Source organism: Sebastes umbrosus, chromosome 15, assembly GCF_015220745.1.
Source record: "Sebastes umbrosus isolate fSebUmb1 chromosome 15, fSebUmb1.pri, whole genome shotgun sequence".
NCBI classification, from domain to species: Eukaryota; Metazoa; Chordata; class Actinopteri; order Perciformes; family Sebastidae; genus Sebastes; species Sebastes umbrosus.
Genome location: NC_051283.1, coordinates 1,422,002 through 1,446,246, shown reverse-complemented (window position 1 = coordinate 1,446,246; position 24,245 = coordinate 1,422,002). Strand labels below are relative to the sequence as shown.

At 40.6% G+C, this 24,245-nt stretch overlaps 2 long non-coding RNA genes across 3 annotated transcripts; both read left to right on the top strand.

Annotated features, from left to right (window-relative positions):
• Window positions 1–2,919: 2,919 nt before the first annotated feature.
• On the top strand, window positions 2,920–4,705 carry LOC119503628. Of its 2 annotated transcripts, none has more exons than XR_005210360.1 (3): window positions 2,920–2,967; window positions 4,159–4,202; window positions 4,306–4,705. It is a non-coding gene; the product is annotated as an uncharacterized LOC119503628 (long non-coding RNA). The 2 variants fall into 2 exon arrangements; XR_005210359.1 differs by having other exon boundaries at window positions 2,952–3,045.
• A 2,370-nt stretch (window positions 4,706–7,075) lies between these two features.
• On the top strand, window positions 7,076–22,844 carry LOC119503581. The gene is made up of 4 exons (XR_005210344.1): window positions 7,076–7,842; window positions 9,071–9,316; window positions 12,650–12,755; window positions 22,646–22,844. It is a non-coding gene; the product is annotated as an uncharacterized LOC119503581 (long non-coding RNA).
• Window positions 22,845–24,245: the final 1,401 nt, after the last annotated feature.

Sequence of the window (24,245 nt, the reverse complement as noted above, 5' to 3'; positions counted from 1 at the left end):
CTGCTGATAAAGCTCACCTCTACCTGCTGCTTTCCGGGAAGTTTGTGCCCACACGGACCGGTGGGAGGAGGAAACAGTCTGTTGTACATGGACGGTGTGACAGAGGGAGGCTATAGAGGACTGGGAGGGGACAGAGGGAGGCTAGAGGACTGGGAGGAGACAGAGGGAGGCTAGAGGACTGGGAGGGGACAGTCTGAATGTGGTATCACACCTGGGACAACCATATCCTAGCAGGCCTCAAGGCGGTGGCTCCACAGCCTCGTTGTGTGTGCTGGCGTTTGGTGTTCATTAGTGGAGATTATCTTGCTGAATAAATCGTGTCGGTATCATAAACGTGTGTTTGCCACAGAGCTTATTTTCTGCAATAATTCAAAACCCAGTGGAACAATCCCATTGGCTTTTTGTCGAGGGAACCAGGGCGATGCTGACTTCCTGGTTGGACTACAAATGTACGTCATCTCTGCAGCACTCTATATTCTAGGAAATGCAGAACCCTTTTATTGACCTTTTTTTTGCTTAAAAGTAGCCAAATGTTAATGTATTGAGTTTTTAGTTGATCATGAATTTACTTTTACTGTGAGTATATACTGTATGATCATATGGAATTATTGCTTTGGTATTATGATTATGAGTTAATGATGTTGTGATAGATGAAAATGACCACTAATAGGTGTTCATATGAGGACAACAGCAGCATTATTGACAACCAATACAAATATATTATTTTATTCAATCGTCCCCTTGGAATAAACACAATATCATGTCAGTCGTGTGACAAAATGTGTCACCATGTGTCAAAAATATGTTGGATACTAGTGCATAAAACATGAATTCACTTAGTTACATAGTGTTTTTTTGATTGTGTTTATGTCGTTGTTTTAATTCCCTCTCACTGTATTCACTCGGCAGCTTGTCTAGATTGATACCAGTGTAGACCAACAGACAGGAAGTGCGTATGTTAACTACAGGCCTATTTTACAGAGGACATTTTGACTTGTCCCTGCAGGGGAAGCACTTCTTAAATCTTAAAATGAACGATGGCTGAATTCCTTCAGTTCCAGCGGCCTCGTATTGTGCATGCTGGCTCAGTGCCGTGACTTACTGGGACACTTGAACGCAACAGAGCCATGGTTCGTGTCATTTGTAACACCTTCCTACTGCTGCAAGTGAAAATGTGTGCAGTGAAAGAGGTCAGTTGTAGTTGCTCTATAGCAGCGGTCCCCAACCTTTTTAGCGCCAAGGACCGGTTTAACGTCAGACAATATTTTCACGGACAGGCCTTCAAGGTGTGGCGGATAAATACAACAAAATAAAATGATACGACCGGCATAAAAACAGTGGTATATTGTAAATATAATAATAAACGTGAATGCACTGTGTACTCATATGCAACTTTATTAGCAGCGTCCTCTTAACATCGCGCCAACAACATAACATGAGTATCATCCTCTCTGCCCCCTAACGCTCTCTGGTCGCTATGGTAACGTTTAAACATGCCTACAAAAATAAGATACAGATACACCACAAAAACGAATATAAAGTGCATGAAAAAATTAACTCACCATAACGCTAAATCAATGTGAGCCCTGAGCTTGTTTCTCTGCAACGAGACGGTCCCATCTAGGGGTGATAGGAGACAGTGACACCCGAAGTGTGTTGCTTATGTCCAGTCTACTCCGTAATTTAGTTTTGGTTGCTGTCACTGCAGAAAACCCCGCTTCACACAGATAGGATGTCGGAAATGGCAACAGGGTTTTCAGTGCTGTTGTGGCGATCTCAGGGTATTCTGCCGAGACTTTAATCCAGAACACCGGCAGAGTTGTTGTCTCGAACACACTTTTAAGGCCGCCGTCATTTGCGATCTCCAGCAGCTGATCTTCTTCTTGCACAGACATGCTGGATTCTCCTGGTTTGTTGACAAATGGGTCGCGGATCCATTCCATGGCAGTTCGTGGGTCTTTTGTGGTTGGGAAGTAGCGCTCGAACTCTTTTAAAAGCAAAGACAGGTGATCGTGCACCAGCTGGGAGAATGAAGGCTCGGGCTCAGTCTCACCCAAAATCCCCGCTAATGTTTGAAACATGTCCAATATGCCTCTGTTCACGCGCCGTCCCCACAAATCCAGTTTGGCTTTAAATGCAGCTACTTTATTAACGTATCACTACGATGTAACGGAGAGAATCCGGTCATTTTTCAAAATAAAACATCATTCAGATTCAGATAATAAATAAAACGGAAATAATGTAAGTTATTTATTCTTTCTGTGCGGCCCGGTACCAAATGACCCACGGACCGGTACCGGTCCGCGGCCCGGGGGTTGGGGACCGCTGCTCTATAGGACCTACACTGACCGTGAGCTGCATGTCATCTCCTGTCATCTCTCTGCTGCTGGCTGTCTAATGAAGCCACCAAATGCCCTCAAATCATTCAAAACAAACACAATTCAAGATTCCCACTACTATTGGAATCTGTTAGATTGTTTAAATGATGTGTAATTTGTTAAAATATAACTATAGATGTTGCAAAGGAATACAGACACTGTCCTGCATTTAGTGATTCAGACATTTTCAGAATTCAACATGACTGTAAATGTGTTCTGCTGATGTGAAAAGTATCCTGTTTTACTTTTGCTTACCTGACTCTGCTCTTTACGCATGTCCATTTCATTTTGGACCTGCTGAGGCCTGTTTTCTCCTTAAATGATGGTAACAATGTCTGTTTTTCTTCTTCTTTTTCTTCTTCTTCTTCTTCTTCTTCTTCTTCTTCTTCTTCTTCTTCTTCTTCAAAAATCACTTTCCCAGATGCTGAAGCACTGTCTGCCATGAGCTGAGCCTCATCACCTGCTACTGCTGTCCACACACACACGCACACACACGCACGCACACGCACGCACACACATGCCCCCCTTTTCTGGTTGCAGTCTCAACTCCGTAGCCATGGAAACAGCTAAGATGCCGAGTGCAGGAGAGGTAAGGTGTGCGTGAGAGAGAGAGAGAGAGAGACTGAAGGTATAGAAAAATCTTGTGAAGGACATGTATAGATTAAAGGTGAGAGTGTTTTATTGACCCTGTTTGTGAATACTGACTGACCCACCCTCACACACATACATGCTTATTATCACTAACTGATTTCCTTTTTCCTCACACGGTTTGCGTGTGAAAAATCTTTCTTCATTTTTTCCTAAATCATTTTGTCCTCCGTTCTTCGACATCCTCTTCCTCTCGTCTCTTGTGTTTTCTGACACTAAAAGCACCTTCCAATGAGAGCCTATAGTTGTTAGTGTCGGCTGTGACCCGGTGACCCCCAGATGGAAGCGTCCTAACCGCCTGGCTGTGTTAATGCCACGGTCTCTCCATTGAGCCATACGGGACCCCTCTTCTTCACCTGCTTTCTCTCCATGTCTCCCGGCCTCTCTCCCTCTCTCTCTCTCCCTCTCCCTCTCCTTTTTTTCCTGCCTCTAAAAAGCCAGATGGGCCGGAGCTCCTTTTATTCTTGAGGCCTGGTGCACGTGCCGAGGACACAGGGCCTCACAGCGTTTAATTCACAAGCTTTAAACGCCTCCTTCTTTTAACCCCCCGTGACCAACACCATCACCCACCTCCCTCCATCCCTCCCTCCACACTCCCTCTCTTTCTGCTTTCTGTCCTTGCTGGCCCCCTCTATTCTATTCTACTCTATTATCTCTTCTTCAGTTACACTCTTCTCTGCTCTGCTTTGTTCTATTTTTGTCAAGTTTGATCTGTCCTTTTCTTCTTCTGCTCAGCTTTCTATTCAACCCTGTCCTCTCCAGTGGACTCAATGTTCTTATATTCTCTGCTAAATTATTAGTATTTTTCAAATATAAAACAGTTTGTTCCCTTTTTTTCTAATTATAAATTGCTTTGCATGTCAATCTGTACATGCATTACATAGTGTGACTCCAGTTTAGTGAAACTGAATTTGTATTCTCTAAATCAGTGATTTTTTTTATCCATTTATATATCAGGGACAACACACATGAATTAATAAACAGCATGATATGAATGTGTCAGCTCATTTGCAATTGCAAATTTTAATCTGACTAAACATTTGAGATCCTTACGCATAAAAGTAGAAACACTTCGGAAATATATGATTTTGGTTGTTGGAAGAAAAAGTGTTGTGTTAATTTCCCTCGTCAGTTAGGTGCCTCGGAGATTCCAAATCCTGCAGACGTGCAAAAAAGGTGAAAGTGCATGCTCATATTCAGCCACTGTCCTCTCACATTCAAACCATATTCAGATGATGGTGATGGAAAATAAATGTGTATTTTCATTTGTATTTCTCAGGAGGGGAGATGAAGGTGGAGGGATGCAGGAGTTTGAGCTGATGTGCCACCTGCAGGCTCGGTTGACCGCCTCTTCCTCTCTTCCAAAGCTACTGAACAGAGAGATGCTGCAGCTCCTCATCTCATCTCATCTCACACACTGACCACAGTCTAAGTGGCCGATGTGCACAGCTGAGCTGCTGTCTAACAGGATTTAATTAGAGGTCAATTGATCAAATGGTGGAGAAGTGAACAACATTACAGTAGCCTGAGCTTTTGGAAGTTTCAAGTGATGTCAAGAATGTTATTTTGTTCTAAACCTATAATAATAATAGTTGACTTTATTTGCATGCAGAGGCTCTTTCATGCATTTTGCAGTGGTGACGTCCAAAGACAAACATTTTAAAAGGCTGCATTTATCAGATATAAAGATTCTTATTATTATTTGTAGTGTTTTTTTTACCAGTTTGTTTTGCCCTCTTAAATTATTTCAGTTAAGCCTGATCCCGAGGCCAGGTCATCAAAAGGAACCCGGTTTATTTAGTGCTGTCTGGCTCTAATTGTTATTGAATGTGCTCAGTATTTATTCGGGATTATTCGGGTTAATGTGGAAATAATGAGGTTGCCGAACTCGAGGCGGTGTTGGGGGTTCGCAGGGAAATCGATGAACACACTGAGTTAATTATGAGAAATCAATTAAAAGGAGGGAGGGAGGAGGGAGGATCAACCTGCCGGACACAGAGACCAGCAGGGTGAAGTCCTCTCTCTCTCTCTCTCTCTCTCTCTTTCTCTTTTTCTTGCACTATAGAAAAAGAACCAGATTTGTGCTGGTTCCCGTTTTCTACACGAACTCTCATATCAGTTTGTTTTACGATCCGTATTTTTTTGTATCTCTTTAAAACACACACGTGCTCACACTTAACAGCAATTCACACCAAACAAAAGCCCCGTTTTCTCCATCTGGAGCTGCTTTCTGAGGCTCATCCTGCACACACACATCCGGCCGGACATGGGTCTGCTTCTCCTCCCAAAATTCACTCCGACACTGATGCTGCTGCTGCTGCAGGTACATTCATGGAAATCCTATCGGTCAGGGATGTGAACACACACATACACACACACACACACACACACACACACACACACACACACACACACACACACACACACACAGGTCATTTTGATTGTCACCCAGATCTTGGCGGTAAACACACTCGGTCCAGAATGTGCCGTCCATCTGAACCCCGCACGGAGACAGACACGCGCACTATGTGAGCCATTGATCGCGCTAATACATCTAATTCCCGATCAATATATTGCACAATGATCAGTTCATTGCCACGCACGTTTACACGCACTTCTTAAGCCCGTGGTGATGTGATTGCTTCAAACTAACTCTCTTTAAATTCAGCTTCACATTATAATGAATTCTAAATCGGTTTCAACGTCAGAATATTGAGATGATTTCCAACATATTCTTCAGGTTTTTAATGTTAGAATTTACTTCCTGTCTTTTGCTGTTCTTGGTAGCTGCGACAAACCCTTTTTACCAGCAAGGATCACTGCAGCTGTTTATAAATGAAAGTGAAAATAAACCAAAATAATATGGTATTATTTAATTGAATCATATCACAACATGAAACTTGCGCGTTTAATGTGATCTGGTTGTGGAATCAGTTGGTAAATGAAGAAACCAGCAGCAGGTGTTCTTTACTGTTTTATGTTTGACTCATTTATGGATGAATGGAAATCAGAAACTGCACATTTAGTGCACATTCAACTGCGCTCTAAAGTCCTTTGATAAATGAAAGAAAACGAATTTAATATATATTTTTTAAATTTTAAAATTTGAATTTGTTTTAAATTATTGATATTTTGCTAAAACTTATTTTAAATCGGTTGTTATTTTTCGTTTTGGATATAAAAATGCAAACTGCTTTCGTCGAATTTGAACAAAATACAAGAAGCTTCATGTTTATTTCATGAATTTAAATATTTTGCTCATATGCAAATAAGCCACAGTCGGCAAAAAAGTGTACTTTTTAATATCATATATATAAAATAAATGCCATATATCAATACTACATACAGTAGCGAGTCACTCTGCACGTATTTGTATTTATTTTGGTGAAGTTTTGATTTATGCATTGAATGTAAATGGCCTGTCGCCGATGCGCAGGAAGAACGGAGAAGAATTTAAATATTTGTCACTGAGAAATAGTTAAAATGGGAGAGAAAAATGTTTCATTATAAGCACCACAGTGAACGTAAACGAAATTAAATGCATGAATAAATTATATGAATAAGACATTTTAAAAAAAATCGCCGTATAAAAGACAATCAGGAATGTTGTTTCACTGCATTTATGATATTTAGTTTATTCTTTTTTTGCATAAATGAAAATATATTTAAGTAATATGCATTAGGCTTCCTAGATTTTAATATCATTTTGTGAATAAAATGAAAGACTAAAGACTGACTTCTGGAGACAAATGTCCTCATTGTGCCTGAAAATTGCCAAAGCTTTCAAATGTCCATTTGTCATCGATCGATTTTCCATCCAAACCCAAACAGTTTGACTTCCATTTGAATTAATGAATAATAACCACAATTTCATATCTGGACGTCCACGTGTCCCCTGATGCTTAAAACAGTTTTCATTTCTTCCTGGTTGAAATTACAAACGTTTTGCTGTCCTTTTTATGAAACTTATTATCAAAATTAATATTTTAACCTGACCTTTAGGTTGTTATTCCTGAAATTATGAATCTCAAGAAAGCCAGTTAAAAAATCCTGTTTGGAGAAAAACAAAAAGCAGCTCTGATGAATTATTTATTAGCTTTTATAAAAACACTACAAAACACACAATGCACTTGAGACATAAACACCAGCTCCTTAAACATGTGCAGGTAGACCTTGTAATTACAAAGATATATTCTCCAGCAAACTGCTACTACACCATATACATGAGTGGAAGCTGTGTAACAAACCATCATTATTGTCACTCAGGTCATTATGGGATGGTTCCGTGACGGCGGCTGCGTGCCTTTATTACAGACTTGATCTTTTATTACAGACTTGATTGTCTTTTTCATCAATGTGCGGGAGCGTCTGTCACTGCGGCCTCGCGAGCCAGACCCCGCCGCCTTGACCCTCGGGTCAAAGGTCAGCTGGCCACTCCGCCATTATCATCAGCCCAGTCCTCTGCAGGCAGACACCAGACCGCAGACACGTTCTCTTAATACATCCATGCAGACAGCAGGCGGACTGAGCTCCTGTTTAATCCCGACTGAGTAGCCTGTGTGTGTGTGTGTGTGTGTGTGTGTGTGTGTGCCCAATAAGAACTAACCGTTCCCTTCTGAACTACCGTAAAGCATAGCGCTTTAACGTGAAGTGTCGTTAGCAAACGGCTAACGCTAGCTGAACCGTAAACTCAATATACGCTAGCTTGTTTTTAGCGTAGATATAAAACAGTTTTATGTTTATGTTGTATGGTTTTTAGTTTGCATTAATGAATGTTAGACGTTGTAGAACACTACCGTTGCGTAGCGACACACAGGTATGAGATGTGAGTTAATATTGAGCTAAATTAGCCGTTAGCTTACAACCAGGTTCTCAAAGCTAGGCTAGTGGCCACATGACGTCACTGCTGTAAGTCATGAACTCCTATCAGTGTTGTTGGGCTGAAGCTAACCCGCTTCACTGGGCTAGTTAGACCGGGTTAAGTCCCAAATGTATTGTGTAGTTAATGAAACATGAGCTCTTTGACTGCAAAGCTAACTGAATAGCTGTCTTGCAGTTAGCTCGTAGGCTAAGGTTCCCCAGCTGGGTAACAGAAGAGCAGAGCTATTCATCAATAGATCCACTGATTACAGATGAATTGTAAATAGAACTTGTGCTTTAGTGCACTGAAGCTAACAAAGGAGGAAATGTTTATTTTTTTCAGTTCGAGCTTCAGAACTAACAACTTTACTGTTACAGTATTTTTCATGATCACACAATCTTTCATAATTATTGATCTGATCAGCTCTTTTGATGATTACATTTATATATTTGTAGGTGAGGTATGACCTGTAAGTTTCATCATCCTAAATTTGCCCTCATGTAAAATATATAAATGTAATCAGTAAGAAAAGCTGATCATTATCAATCAATTATTATGAAAGAAATTGTGAAATCATCAAAATACTTTGACAGTAAAGTTGTGTAGCTAAGCTCAAAGTGTAGGCTGTTAAATAATATTCCCTCCATCGCTCCGTGGAGAATAAGGATCAGGACTGTCCAGTGACTGATAAGAAAGAAAAGCCCCTCACATATGGGCCAGCTCCTACCCCCCGTGGTTCACTGTCATATCTGCGTCAGTCGTGTAAAATTAATTAATTCCAAATTAACTGATAACATCGATGAGTGTATTCTTAATTTCGGCTTGACATTTTACTGTATTGAAAATAGTGCTATCAGCAAAAAAAATAAATAAATAACCCGGTGGATAAATAATAAATCTAAAATCTTTTTAATCCATGTAACTAACTCCTTTTTTCTGACATCAAATAGCTTCCAGCTAACGTCCGATTTATGATCCTCAAAATGATCAACCACAACCACGATACCCATTGCATATTGACTCTCGTCGTTGCATGTATTGACATCTGTGTAAACCTCACAATAGTCGACATTTGACCAGCGTTCCTCAATAAATAGTGGAAATGAAGCTTGGGAGGTCATGGAAACAGTAACTCCCCTTGGATTGATTTCCAATAATCTGGTCATTGCCTGTCTGATCCCAGGATGCGGTCTACAGGGGAATTGTCAGCTCTTGTCCCGCTGGCTGTTGCCGTGGTGACCAGTGTGGAGATAATAGCAGTTAATGAGATATTAACCCCGAAGAAGGAAGAAGACAGGAAGTGATGAGCATTTTCAGGAAGGACTAAAGACGGGATTCGTCAATGGATGACCCCGGTCTGATCAATATTGTTCTGTTATTCGGCGTCGGTAACAAGCAGCCCCGACCTCGTCCCTCTGAGACTCAGGAGGTAAATCCAATTTCTCAGCACAGACACACACACACACATACAATAGGACATGCATTTGAAGATATAAAAGCACACACACATCACCGAAACACACACAAAAATATAGATATGTAAACATTCACTACTCGCAAATACACACGACAAGACACAGCGATGGTTGGACGGCCGGCTCATTGTCCAGCTGGTTAGGATGCAAGCGGGCGATCATGCCCTCCAGGTCAAAGGTCAACTTCATCCCAGACAACTGACCTCATCCACCAAAGGTTGACCTCTCTGTGCCAGGAGTGTGTGTGCTTGTGTGTTTGTGTGTGAGAGGGGGAGACATTTGGTGGACAAGTGAAATATAGTGTCAATAATATAAAAACTGGTGTGTGTGTTTGCGGCACAGTTACTGTGTTTATTCACACTTTTATACCAAATGTGGTCTAATCATAAAGATGAGAGATGGGAAGCAGTGACAACAAGGGAATGAAATGAGAAACAATTGAGACAAAACAAAAGAAAAGCTGAAGGAAACTGGCCAAAAGAGAACAATGGCAGATTGGTGGTTAGTTTCATTTGCAGGATTTCTTCTTCCTCAACGATTGTCCTCCTGTTCCTTCTCAGTATCACTTTGCCATCATGTCTTCCTTCTCTTTTACTTCTTCTTTTCTCTCCGTGAGCTCCACTGTCCCTCCATCCCTTCATCTCTCCCCGGCTTTTCTGGCAAATTATCAGCCGACCTTGACTCATGATGACCCCCGGTAACACCGCAAACGCACACATGTACACAGACACACGCACACATTCAGCCAACACACACAAGCATTAGCTCACAGGCTTGCAGTCTCCCCTGTGTACAGCAGCCACACACACATACTATTGTAGCCATTTGCAGCAAGTTCCTTGACCTGCATCAGAGTTCCGTACATGGTCATATACTGATAAATCTATATTTTGGAGGCATTTCATGAAAGTCATTTTCAAATTGATTTGGCATACAAAGCGTCTCGAGATAACTTCTGTTATGATTTGACGCTATATAAAAAGAAATTGAATTGAATTCTTCAAAATTCTACAGTGACTATTAAAAAAATATGTTTCTCCAAATATTGGTACGGTCAAATATGATTCAGTACAGTGTGTTTTAGGGCTGACCCAAATGCTTCGAAGCTTTGACCATTGCCATGGTAATTGAGCTCCAAATCAGTATTTGAATGCTTCATTTTTTTTTTTTTTTTTAGATAAGTATGTAAAAATAATGTATAAATCCCCAAATAGCTGCTGAAATAAGGACTAATCCCACAACATTATTCATTATTCATATTCAACATTAATTAAGACGGATATGCCGTTTGTTATAGGGGATCGTGTGTGTGTACAGTAACGCGGCAGCAGTGCTGTCCCGGTCACTGAAATGGGGGAGATGGAGACAAACAGACAGGAGAACACGTCAGCCTGCTGTGCTGCGCCGCGCCACACCGCAAAGCTTCCAATACTTTGGAATATTTCTCAGTGAAGCTTTGAAGTCCAAAATGTTTTATTTGGGACAGCCCTAGTGTGTTAAATGCAGTTTACTCAAATACTGTGAATAGGGCATGGAAAAAAATTATTAAATTACCAATAAATAAATAAGTTTGCTTGATTTGTTTGATATTTGCACTCAAGTCTGGCAAGACCTGTTACAGGAAACAATTGGGGATACTTCATTGGTTTTTGCACCGAGGAATTTACATTTTAATGTGAGTAGTTTGAGTGTGATCGACTTTATTTTGCTCAAAGGGAATTGCTTTGCAGCATGGGCCGATGGACACAACGTGTGCAGAATAAAATTGTGGTAAAAATCCAGAAAATAGAGTTTAAAGTAATTTTGTAAGTTTAGTATTTAGTAGTCAGGTCAATTTTATTTGTATACCCAAAATCACAAATTTGCCTCAGGGGTCTTAACAATCTGTACAGGATACGACACCCTCTGTCCTTTACAGTGCGACTCTCTCATCGGATGAGGAGTAAATCGAGTTATAGTGGCACATCTTTTAACCTTATTTTCAGACAGATATTGTGGTTAAGTTGTTGTTGGGACGGTTGCAGTAATCAGAAAACTGCTTCACTTTGAATATAGTTTAGGGATGTCAATTGATTAAAATATTGAATCGCAATTAATCGTACATTTTTTGTCTGTTCAAAACGTACATTAAAGGGAGATTTGTCAAGTATTTCATACTCTTATCAACAAGTGAGTGGACAAATACGCTGCTTTATGCAAATGTATGTATTTATTTATTATTGGAAATCAATTAAAAACACAAAACAATGACAAATATTGTCCAGAAACCCTCACAGGTACTGCATTCAGTATAAAACAATATGCTCCAATCATAAGATGTCAAACTGCAGCCCAACAGGCAACAACAGCTGTCAGTGTGTCAGTGTGCTGACTTGACTATGACTTGCCCCCAAACTGCATGTGATTATCATAAAGTGGGCATGTCTGTAAAGGGGAGACTCTTGGGTACCCATAGAACCCATTTACATTCACATATCTGGAGGTCAGAGGTCAAGGGACTCCTATGAAAATGGCCATGCCAGTTTTTCCTTTCCAAAATTGAAAAAGGTTTGGAGCATTATTTAGCCCGCTACAACCTGAAAATCGCAAGTTGCGTTAATGCGTTAAAGAAGTTAGTGGCGTTAAAACAAATTTGCGTTAATGTGTTATCGCGTCAACACTGACAGCACTAATATAGTGACTTTTTAGAGTACATTTAAATACACCAATATTATTATTATTGGGTATATCTATTTTACATTATCCATTCCATGAGTGACACTGTTCCACACATCCTGTTTACTATACAGTAAAGTGCACTATATTTACTGTCTGTCATTTTATTTGAGTGTCTGAACTCTCTGTGTGAAGTTTATAATGCCCTCTGAAATTCTCACAATAGAATGAAAAAGTCGTGTACATGGCACGTACTCTGTACTAGTGTTCCAAATCTCAATTTATTGCTCACTATGGGGTTAACTGCTGAATAGTGAACGAGTGAGTGATTCGGACACAGCCAGGGAGACATTGAAAATTCATAAAGATGTGTCACAATTACAATGATGTTTTAACTTGTGTCTGTAATGACTTTTTTTAAAACTCATCTATTTATTTTTTCTGTCTCTAAAACCGTAACTTGACAAAATCAAAATGCTTTCTGTTCCTTCCTCTTTTTCCTTGAATGAAAACCCTCAGCACTCAGCTCAACCCCAAGTCACTGGCCATGTTGTATGAGAACTAAAAGGAATTAGGTTCAAGGTTTTTACTCATTCTAACAATTTTCCCGATGTGCTACTTGTGTTTCGCAGCAAATAACCACAATGAAAGGACGGCGCCAGCAAGCGGCCTCACTGCCTCGTCTCCCCGCGAGTCCTTGCACACCAATCTCGTCATCCCAGAGGTTCAAAGATGAAGGTGAGTGGGTGGGAGGAGGAGGAGGAAAGTAGAGGAGGGGATGTAGGATGAAAGCGGGGTGGAAATACGCCTGGCCGAGCACTTGTGTTCCCCTCCACTCCCTTCACCCCTCCTCTCCTCCCCAAAAAAACATTCTTTCCTTCTTCCAGCTAGCCTTCACCCCCTAATCCCTCGCTACTCCACTGCATATGTTTCCTAATCCGGAGTGTGTGTGAGGCCCATGAAGCCCTGGACTCCCTCTCTGTCTTTCTCTCAGCAACTCTTATTCTTAGACAGCAGTGTGAACTAGCCTTCTCTTCTTCAACGCCTTCTCTTCTTCCCCTCCTCTCATTTCTGGAGCCTTTCTGCCTCTTTTTCTATTTTGTGTTAATTTCTTGCATTTTGTCTTCACTTATCTTATGGTTATTTCATCTGCTTTCTCTCATCTTCTCCTGTTTTAGTCAATTCTCTGAGAATTACACTTACATGCTTAAACATGAAAAATTGCTGACTATATGGATTCAACTAGGCCTGTTTCTTACGTTACAATAAAACTAAATTCATGACCAAATACTTAAAATAATCAAAATAATTTACCCAAACATTAACCTAAAAAGCAGACCCAAAACTTAATAGTGAGAATGTATGGAAGAGTTGATAGCATCGCCCGTCAGTGTTGTTTTTCCCATCCATCCAAAGATGCACTTTATGGTTTCCTCTATAGATTAGTGTTGACTAAATAACTTGTAAACAAGCTTAGTAATAATGTTTCATTTCAATTCAAATCTGATTTCTATTTCTTCTTAGATGGTATGATTAAAATTTTGTTTCGTATTTATTCTCATTATGATCTCCACGAGTACTTCCTCGTTGTCAGTGTTTTGGTTCATTTTGTGAAAAGAAAAAAAAACAAAGTTTAATGAAATCTTAAAGGGACTGTTTGTAGGAATCAGAAATGTCTTGTTAACAGCGACACCTGTGGCCGTTAAGTCAACGAAAGTCAGCGTCCTGTTACTCGTGCTCGCTCTACATTGACATGAAGGAGCATCGCTCAACCCAGTGAGGCGACACACGTCAGCTAAAACCACAATATCACTCTATATTTCAGCTGCTTGGCAGTAATGTTAGCTGACCAGACGGAGGTCTCTCCATGAATCACTGCTGATACTGTGTTGTCCTGCTTCAGACTCCCGTGTTCTGTAGTGTGTAGTGTGTGCACATGCACGTGAGAGGTGGAGAGAGTGAGAACGAGCGCGGTGTGTGAGTGAAGGCAGGCAGAGGAGCAGAGCAGCATGGACTCCGGTCCTGGAGACCAAAGCTACGGTCTCCTCTGTGTCTTCTGACCACGGTCAAAGGGGCCGGAGCAAAGAAGAGTTAACACTGTTTAACAGACCGGCTTCACTAGATAGAACTTTGCGGTTTTGGTGCTTCCGTGTAGTTTGTGTTTGAACAGCGTAGCCACACGCGAGCGCACATGGGACACCGACCTGATTTATACATGTAAGAAGTTACAAACAGTCCCTTTAAGTAAAGAAGAAAAATTAGACACCAAAGTATGGTTTACATTCTGTATTATCTTTCATTTGCAAGTGTCTTCATCATTTCAAGTGTTAATCATAAAAAAGAAATGTTATTTAGTGATGAACACACAAATTTGTATACTTAAAGGTGCAATGTGTAAGATCTGGCCACATGCTCCAAACAAACAGGGGTCAGCATTCCCCCCCTTCTACAATATAAAGTTATCTTACAATCCAAATTTGCATTCAGTTTATTGCGATATATTGTGATACAGCAAGCAAGGCGATATATTGTGATAATCTAATTTTAGGAAAACTGGTATAAAGACACCCCATATGTATAAAATCGTTGCTGCTAACTATGGGCAGGCAACAATACGCAAAGTTCAACCAAACTGCTCTGGGTAGTCCACCAGGATCAGAAAAACTAAAACGAGGTCAGCGGTGGTTTCAAACGTCTCCGTATGACAGTATGGACGCTAGACATAAAAGTAGCAAAAGTTATGCGTTTTAAAACGAAAGGCATTAGTGTGGATGTAGCCTGAAGGTCCGTCTTCCAAAGCTGCCACCCGTCCTCCTCCCGACAAAGTAGTCTCCTGGTGGCGGGTAGGACAAAACGAAAATACAAACCGTTTTCTTGTTTCTGCCAATTTGGATTTAATCAAATAAACAAACTATCAAAACGTCCACCGACCCTGTACCTTCAACATGTTTGACAAACCCCTTGGGGCAGCTCTACGTTACAGGACTGGACAGGACTGGACAGGACTGGCGGGGGTTAGCTGGTTAGCATGCTCATTTCAGTGGATATCTCTGCAACACAATACAAAGACGTCTGTAACCTCTTCACATTCTGTTGATGATGTTAGGTCATTTTTTTGAATGTTTTATTAAACTAAAATTCTGTCCAGATCTTACACATTGCACTTTTTAATGAATGAATCAAAATGGTGTTATTTTTGTAGGATATCAAACGAGCGTGTCCTCTTCTCTTTTCTCAACACTTGATTAGTTCACTGGTTTCTCTGCTGCTCATTCATCCTCTTTTTTTCTTCCCGCTAGCTGTCTTATTTTCTCTCAGGTGATTTCATTCTCTCTCCTCTCCCTCATTTCAGCTGCTCTTGTAACACACACACACACACACACACGCGCGCACACACACACACACACACACACACACACACACACACACACAGACACAGGCTTTTTGTCCTGCTTCTTCTCTTGCTTTACCCCATTACTGAATAGTATTCCTGGAGCCTTTTGTGGAGCCTTGTATAGGCACATGCCAAGTCAAGTTATTTCAGAGCGGTTTCAATGGAATTACCCCCCAAAATAATCTCCTTTTGCTCCCCCCCCCCAAAAAAAAAAATAGAAAAGGACAGAAGAATAGAAGAGAATATTGTAAAACGAACCAGCACCCTTGACACAGAATAAGCCTGTAGTTCCACACTAGAGGAACACGAGAATATAAAAAGATCAGAGAGTCCACATATTAAAGAAGCACCAAGGAATCTGGATATGAATTGTGGATAAAAAGCAGGATGCGATGCAGAGTAAAGCCACCTAAACTCAGCTTGCGCTGCTTATTATGTGGAGATAACTCGCATTTCGCATGTTCAGGACTTAAATATATGGAGCATAAAACAGTTAGTTAGAAAAGGTCTTTAAAAGGAGCAACACAAGATAACATTTTATGAAATTACAGCTTTTATTCATATTAGTTGTTGTTCATGTTAAAGCTTGAACAAATGCATTGTAGTACTAATGAATTATTTAGTATGCAGCAAACAATGCTTAGTCATCGTCAACACTCACAGCACCATTGAGATATTGAGATATACAATGCCCAGAACAGTGGAATACATTTCAATTTCTGGTTCAGCAACATTCAAAGACATTAGTGCTGTGGAGGTCAAGGGTCAAAGCAGCAGCGCCCACACAATACACGTTATAAATCTGAATGATGGTTGTCCATTTCAAATGATCTTTAAATGAACTGTGGCTACTGAATAGGGATCGATGCAGATTCGCTGTGTTCTGAATGAAGCTCTTGTACTCCGATGCATTTGAAGTATGTCTTTGTTCCAGGATAACAAATGTGTTTTTCTCCAGAATTACAAAAACTTTGAGTTATATAATTCTGTCTTTGTCTCTAACATGCAACAGTGTTATTATCTGAGCTGTAACACCCACGCTGTCCTCTCTAAATGAGTATCTATTGATTTTTCATTCAATTACTGAGACGCAAAGGCCCCTTCTCAATGAGGGAAGATGGTTCACTGGTAATAATATGTAGAAGTAATGCAGATTTAGCGATGGTACAATAATCCAAATGAAAATGTAGTGAGTGAATTACAAGTCACATAATGTTTTCTATCATTTAATTGAGTTTTTGTATTTATTGATAGATTTTGCCATAATTTACACTCCTTTATTCCATCTTCTTTACCACAGCTGATAGTTTGTTTCTGTGTGTATATGTGCAACGAAGCTAAATAAATCCATTTATGCTCGCCCAGCCATACAATAATACTTATGTGGTAACACTTTACTTTAAGTCACCCTTATTTAGCCTTTATAAGCAGCACACAAACATTTAATTTATGGTTTATAAAACAATATAATGTATTTGTACGCAGATGTGAGGACATTTTAAGTGTTTGTTAATGTACCATATTTGTTAACAATTATGAATTGCAAGTGTGCATTATGAAAACTTTTTTTTTTTTGATCAACTCCTGACCTGAATAGAGTAGTCAACGCTCTCATCTGCTCCCGTTTTCACTATTGCAACGCCCTTTATTCCGGTCTCAGCCAAACCTCATTACATTGCCTGCAACTAGTACAAAACGCAGCGGCTAGACTGATTACGGGTACGAGGAGATTTGAGCACATCACTCCGGTTTTAGCTGCACTTCACTGGCAACTTGTCAAATTTAGAATTGATTTTAAGATTTTATTATTAACTTTTAAAGCTCTGCATGGTTTGGCACCAAGATACATCACTGAGCTCATTACACTCTATGTGCCACCATGAAACCTGAGGTCCTCTGACTTGGCTCTACTGGCTAAACCCATGTCTAGGTTGGTAACTAAGGGTGACAGGGCCTTTGCCATCAATGCCACTAGACTGTGGAACAGCCTACCTCAGGACCTCAGGTTAGCTAGCTCTATTACCAACTATAAATCTTTTTTAAAAAAACATTTTTATAAAAAGGCTTTTTTAACTCCGTAAGGCAACAGCTTGGTGCACCTTTTCCCACATCTTATACTGTCCTCTTTTGGCATATGTATTGATACATTACCACTGGTTACAGGTTTTAGTTTTTCTCATTATTTGGTCTATATGTTTTGTTCTTTTATTGTTGTTTTTATTTATGTCTGTATTTCATTGTATCTGTGCAAGAACTTTGTAACTATGTTTAGAAAGGTGCTATACAAATAAAGATTATTATTATTATTATTATAACTACATTAGAGTGTGTTAAAAAACATGTATTATACATACTGCTTATGAATGCTGAATAAATAGGGGGGGGGGGGGTTATGGTAAAGTGCTACCATGTTTTCTATCAATTAACTGAATGGTTTTAGTTATTGATGGATTTTGCCCTGATGTACACTCCTATATTCCAAATAATTCTTCCACTAGTCTGTGTTTATGTGTGTGTGTGTGTGTGTGTGTGTGTGTGTGTGTGTGTGTGTGTGTGTGTGTGTGTGTGTGTGTGTGTGTGCGTGCGTGTGTGTGTGCGATGAAGTAGTATTAATTAGGGATGCACCAATCTGACTTTTTAAGTTCCGATACAGACCAGTGTTGGAAGTGACTGGGATCATTCTTTTTTATGTAAGGCAACATCAGACCTGACTTGAACAGTGCTTTACTAACTTTGTAAAACTAAATGTAGCAAATAATTACATACAGTAGATATAAATTTCCTGATGATATGATACCAGTATCGTCACTCTAGCTTTAAAACTGAGCCCGGTACAACCTAAAATCACAAGTTCTTTTAATGTGTTAAAGAAATTAGTGGCGTTAAAACAAATTTGCGTGAACACATTATTATTGCATTAACTTTGACGGCCTTAGTATAAACATGGAATTGATTGAAATAGATTGGCCCATTGTCGTTGATATCCAGCTATTTGAGTCAGTATTGGCCCGATATCAGATATCAGTATCATTATCGGTGCGTCCCTAGTATGTGAGACCATACAGTATGTTTTTATGCTTCCAACCATGTGTCTGTTTGTGTGAATATGCATACAATCCAGGTCTCTACATAGGTGTGAGTATATATCTACTGTATATCCACCCGAAAGTAGACGTGTGCTTGCATGTGTGTATCAACAGCTGCCTTCAGGCATTTACATACATGTCTCTATGTGCGTGTGGGTTCATCAATACATACATATATATATATATATATATATATATATATATATCCGTGTGTGTGAGTGTGTGTCAGTGCCAAGTGTCACATCGATAGGTTAATAGCTCCGGTGTCAGATTCAGTAACTCTCTGATTAGTTGACAGTTCACTAATCCACACACCATCCTGAGTTATTGGCCCGGCCCATTGATTTCCAGCCTGCCAGCCAAGCCAGGAGGAACTCAGGGGTCGTAAGAGAGCCTGCTGCTATTGATTGGCCCCAGATCAACCCCACCACCACCTTCCCATAACACACACAGACACACACACACACACACTCACACCAAACCCAACTGCAGTCCTACGGCATGTGGCCTTGCCATACCTTCAGATTCTTTCTACATTTCTATGGCTCTCCTCTCGCTGCCTATCCGCCTTGTGTCTCTCTCCTAGTGGGCCACAGGGTATATTTGTGTCATGAAGTGGTGTCATCTCCACCAGTCAATTCTTTTTAGAGGGAAATATTTTTATTGACAGATTTTACGAGTTGTAGGAGGTATCTAACAAAACTGTTCCCTCTCCTTCCCTACCTGCTCTGCCCCACTGCCAATACTTTCATATCCTTTCATTTCTATCAGTACATTAAAGTGATACTCCTCCCAACATCTCCAGTATCAAAAACCTTCACCTTCTGTTGACTTAAAGGTGACTGTAAAACATTTCTAGTTTTCACTCTTCACAGAGAAGGCAGCTGTGGTCCGTTTAAATTGTCAGTTGTGGTGGATTTAGATGGTGTCATGTTTCACAGAGGGAATAAATAATTATTAGATTTTAATGTACAAAGCATTTACAGCCACCTTTCAAACTACATAGTTTAGTATTTCCTTTTCAAAACGATTTTGGATGTGCTGAATCACAAAGACACTTTAAAAAAGTGGTTCTCAAACTTGGAGCCCGTACAGGAGAGAAACGTTTCCAAGGACCACCTCATAATCGTAACACCGATTAAGACCATTTGTACTCTTCGATGTCATAAATACTTCAGACCTGTTTCATAGTGATAAACAGAAACACACATTTCAATTTGAATCATATTAAGACAAGATGAGATAATCCTTGATTAGTCCCAGAGCGGGGAAATGTGCAATATTATTGAATGTTAATACCTCTTATATACCTTTAAACAGGGTGATTTTATTTGAATTGCATTTGGATTCAATTTGACATAATTTATAGCCTTCATTTCAAGTAATTGATCTTAAAAGCTTTCAGAAAACGAACAGTGGCAAGACTGGCGTAGTCCTAATAAATCCAGACATTTAAACTTAGCAGTCTAAAGCTGACTTTCAGTTAGTGCTTCAACTAAAAAATGATTTTTCTGTGTGTCAAAATCATATCAGAGTTTTTATTGGCCCAAAGCTGCAACATGGGTGGGAGTAATACACAATATTCTTGTTTTATTGGCGCAAATGGTCCCCATCTGTAGATATGCATTTTTTAATGATACAGCACCATTTTGTAATTTATAGCAAATTATTTTACGGACCCCCTGACAGAGTGCCACGGACCCCTGGGGGTCCCTGGAACCCACTTTGAGAAACACTGCTTTAAGATACACTTTGTTCTGTTTTGAGTAAAATGTGACTGACAGATTCCTCTCCAAGACTTGCCAGCTTATTGTGTTGGAGTGGTTTTGTGGTACAGGTGGTAGTTGTGTTGTTGGGGGTAAGAGCTCCTGGTAAGGTCTCATAAGGCAAATTTGTCTCAGGTGACTAAGACCCAATCAAAGGTCTCTATGGGTAAGTGGCACCTCATCCAGATCAGCAAACCCAGAACCCTGTCCTGTCCTGGAATCAGGCCTTTGAACGGGGCTCGTGGGCAAGCACTTGATGGCCATGCTTGTACCAAAAGGGCCTGGTCAGGCTTAGTATAGGGCCGCCACCAAGTGGACCCACCACCCACAAAGCCAGGTTTAAATGTCTAGTGCGTAACCAGTCAGGTGAGGGTGATCGCTGGTGACGAAATCTGTCTTTTGGCATGTGGAATGCAACAATGAAAAAGTCAAAGCTAATGCAGGAGGTGGGCTCATCTCTATGCACAGCACCTGCCCTTGAACCAAACTCCTGGATAAGGGCTTCTTTTTGGCTGGATCGCAGAGGGCCAGCCCTACAAACGCAGAAGTCTGTCACTGACTGACTGACTGACTGTGTGATGAAGTTACACGATTGGTCGGCCGAGTGTTGGAGTTTCCTCATTGGCCGTTGCTCTTAAGTCCTTTGTTTACGTTTTCAGGGGGCTGTGTCAGCGGTTCCACTCACCAGATCTGGTGACGGAGGGCTTCTCAACGAATTCTATTCATTTCCTATGGAAAGCAGGTCCAGCGTCATGCGTCCGCCTCACAGAACTTGGACCAAGCTGTCAAACTAGGCGATCTAGTTCTAAAATTAAACCAGATTCAGCAGTGGCATCGCCTATTTCTCGTTTAAAATGTTTTCAGAAGTAGATTTTGGTGGATTGTTTAGACAGAATAACAAAGTTAACGAGCAGGCCGCCATGTTGTTTCCTGTTTGAAACGGCGAGCAAAAAAACAGGGACCAATCAGGTGCGTCACCGCTTGAACGACCAGCTGAGTGGAGGAGCGCGTCCCTTAATGTCCTCGCCGGACCTGGTGGACATGTACCGCTGGATTTAACATTATAGACATGACCACTGACTATTGTGGAACAATTTAGCCACAAATTCACAGACTGACCGAACACGGTCCAGACATATACTCGGTTTTGACCGAGTCTTGTTTATAATTGCACATAAGTGAGTGTGGGAATATGTAATGGAGCCATGGCTATCTGTTTGGAGTTGCGTCTAGGAGATCATCCGTGACTATTGTTATGGTTATCTCAGGGAACTCTTGAATCAGCAGTAGAGTCAGTGGACTTAAATGTCAGAATTAGCAGCAGTGGAGGGTAATGTAGCTCTGCTGGTTTGACCTCCAGCATCCACTGCCACAAAACAGTGGATTGCCCCGATCTTGTCGGGGGGGGGGGGGGACCTGGGGTCTTAGTCACCAGGTAAAATGTAGCATGAGGTTTGCGTTCCCACCTGGTCTGGAGATGTCTCAAGATCCCCCAGGAAGATCTGGGCATGGTGGTGGAGAAGAACATCTTCAGTACTTATCTTAGCCTGCTACCACCACGGATTAGCTGCCAAAAATGGATGATTCTGATTGCAAAGCTGCAAGGTGTTTGTTTTAAGCAACTTATCAACCTTCATGAGCAAGATTGAAACTTGTTCCAGCTTTTACTTGTTGACTGGTTAAGTCCTCTGATAAGCTTGTATTGGCTTGGCACTATAGGGCTGTCAAAGTTAACGCCATAATAATGCGTTAACGTGAATTCACCACGAATTTCTTTAAGACATTAGTGCAACTTGTGATTTTTAGGTTGTAGTGGGCTCAGTTTTAAAGTTAGAGTGAAGATACTGGTATCATATGAAACTAGAAAAACCTCAGGAATCTATTGGTACCCACCACGTCATACTAGCTTGTCGGGTAGCTTACGGTAAATTGCTGGCATGGCCTTTTTCAAAGGGGGTCCCTTGACCTCTGACCTTAAGATATGTGAATGTAAATGGGTTCTATGGGTACCCAAGAGTCTCCCCTTTACAGACATGCCCACTTTATGATAATCACATGCAGTTTGGGGCAAGTCATAGTCAAGTCAGCTTTGTTCATTCCCATGTTGATAAGAGTATTAAAGACTTGACAAATCTCTCTTTAAGGTACATTTTGAACAGATGAAAAATGTGTGATTAATTTGCGATTCAATATTTTAATCGATTGACAACCCTACTTAGCAACCATCACTGACTCTATAATCTGCATGGCCCATATTATTGAAGTAACTTCTTAGCAATTTAATATTTGAATCATATCTGTAAACTTGTCTCACTGCATTTGTCTTCTTTTGAATGGTATTCCTTCTTTGACCTTTGTGTTCTTTCTCCCTTTTTTTTTTAGTGAGTTGGTCTTGAGCTGAAGTGAGCTGAAAGATGGAGCAATGTAAGCCGAAATACCTGGATTCAAACCTGCAACTTTATAGGCAGTTTACAAGGTAAATGCATTTAATTCTGTCGACCCTTAAGCACGGCCAAACACCGCTGTTATCTCTCTCTCCACATTCCCAACATCCCTTGCATTACTTCAGCCCTCTCTTTTTCTTTCCTCCCTCCGCTCCCTCCATCTCTCCCCAGCCTCTGTGTAAGCATCGGGGTGGGGTGGGGGTGATGGTGGGGGGTTGTTAAACATTTTTCTTCCTTCTTAATTGTTTTGACTTGTACCATTGGCATCCCGATTAGGCCCCATTGATTTCCCACTGCTAAGTGCATTGATTTCTACATTTCTCATTGATCCCCGCTTCTAAATCTACCCACACACACATACTGTGTGTCTGTCTCTCTCTTTCTCTCCATGAACACCACGCAGGCTGAGCATGAAACCCTGTGTGTGTGTGTGCGTGTGTGTTGGTGTGTGTGTGTGTGAGAGCGAGTGAGGGGAAGACGGAGAGAGGGAAGCAGATAGAGAGTAAACATGGAGAAAAAGATGCAGAGAAAAGAGATTTGAGACTTTAGTCGATGGTGTTTTTGTACTACAAGAGAAGGGATTATAAGGTTTTTGTGAATAAGATGCACATCTCACAGGAGAGATGTGGTGTGCATCTGTGTGTGCTCGTGTAGGACACAGAAAAGGTCTTAAGGAATCTATGGTGGTTCATAATTTAAGTGATCTTTTCAAATGAAGACATCTGACCTCACATACAACACACACAACTTAGTAATACAATTTTGATATGAGGTCAGACATCTACCTGCAGACAGCTACTTCTGCCGAATTTTGAAAGAATTCGCTATGAATTTTAAATTAAAAAAATATACTATTGTTAAAATGTGTAAACTTTGAATTAGGGCTGTCAAACGATTAATTGCAAGTTAATCACACATTTTTCATCTGTTCAAAGAGATTTGTCAAGTATTTAATCCTCTTATCAACATGGGAGTGGGCAAATATGCTGCTTTATGAAAATGTATGTATACATTTATTATTGGAAATCTATTAACAACACAAAAAAATGTCAGATATTGTCCAGAAACCCTCACAGGTACTGCATTTAGCATAAAACAATATGCTCCAATCATAACATGGCAAACTGCAGCCCAACAGGCAACAACAGATGTCAGTGTGTCAGTGTGCTGACTTGACTATGACTTGCCCCAAACTGCATGTGATTATCATAAAGTGGGCATGTCTGTAAAGGGGAGACTCGTGGGTACCCATAGAACCCATTTACATTCACATATCTGGAGGTCAGAGGTCAAGGGACCCCTTTGAAAATGGCCATGCCAGTTTTTCCTCGCCAAAATTTTGCGCAAGTTTGGCGAGTATAGTTTGCCTCCTTTGCAACAAGCTAGTATGAAAATGGTTGGTCCCGATGGATTCCTGAGGTTTTCTAGTTCCATATAATGCCAGTATCTTCACTCGCTTTACAGCTGAGCCCGCTACAACCTGAAAATCGCAAGTTGCGCTAATGCGTTAAAGAAATTAGTGGCGTTAAAACAAATTT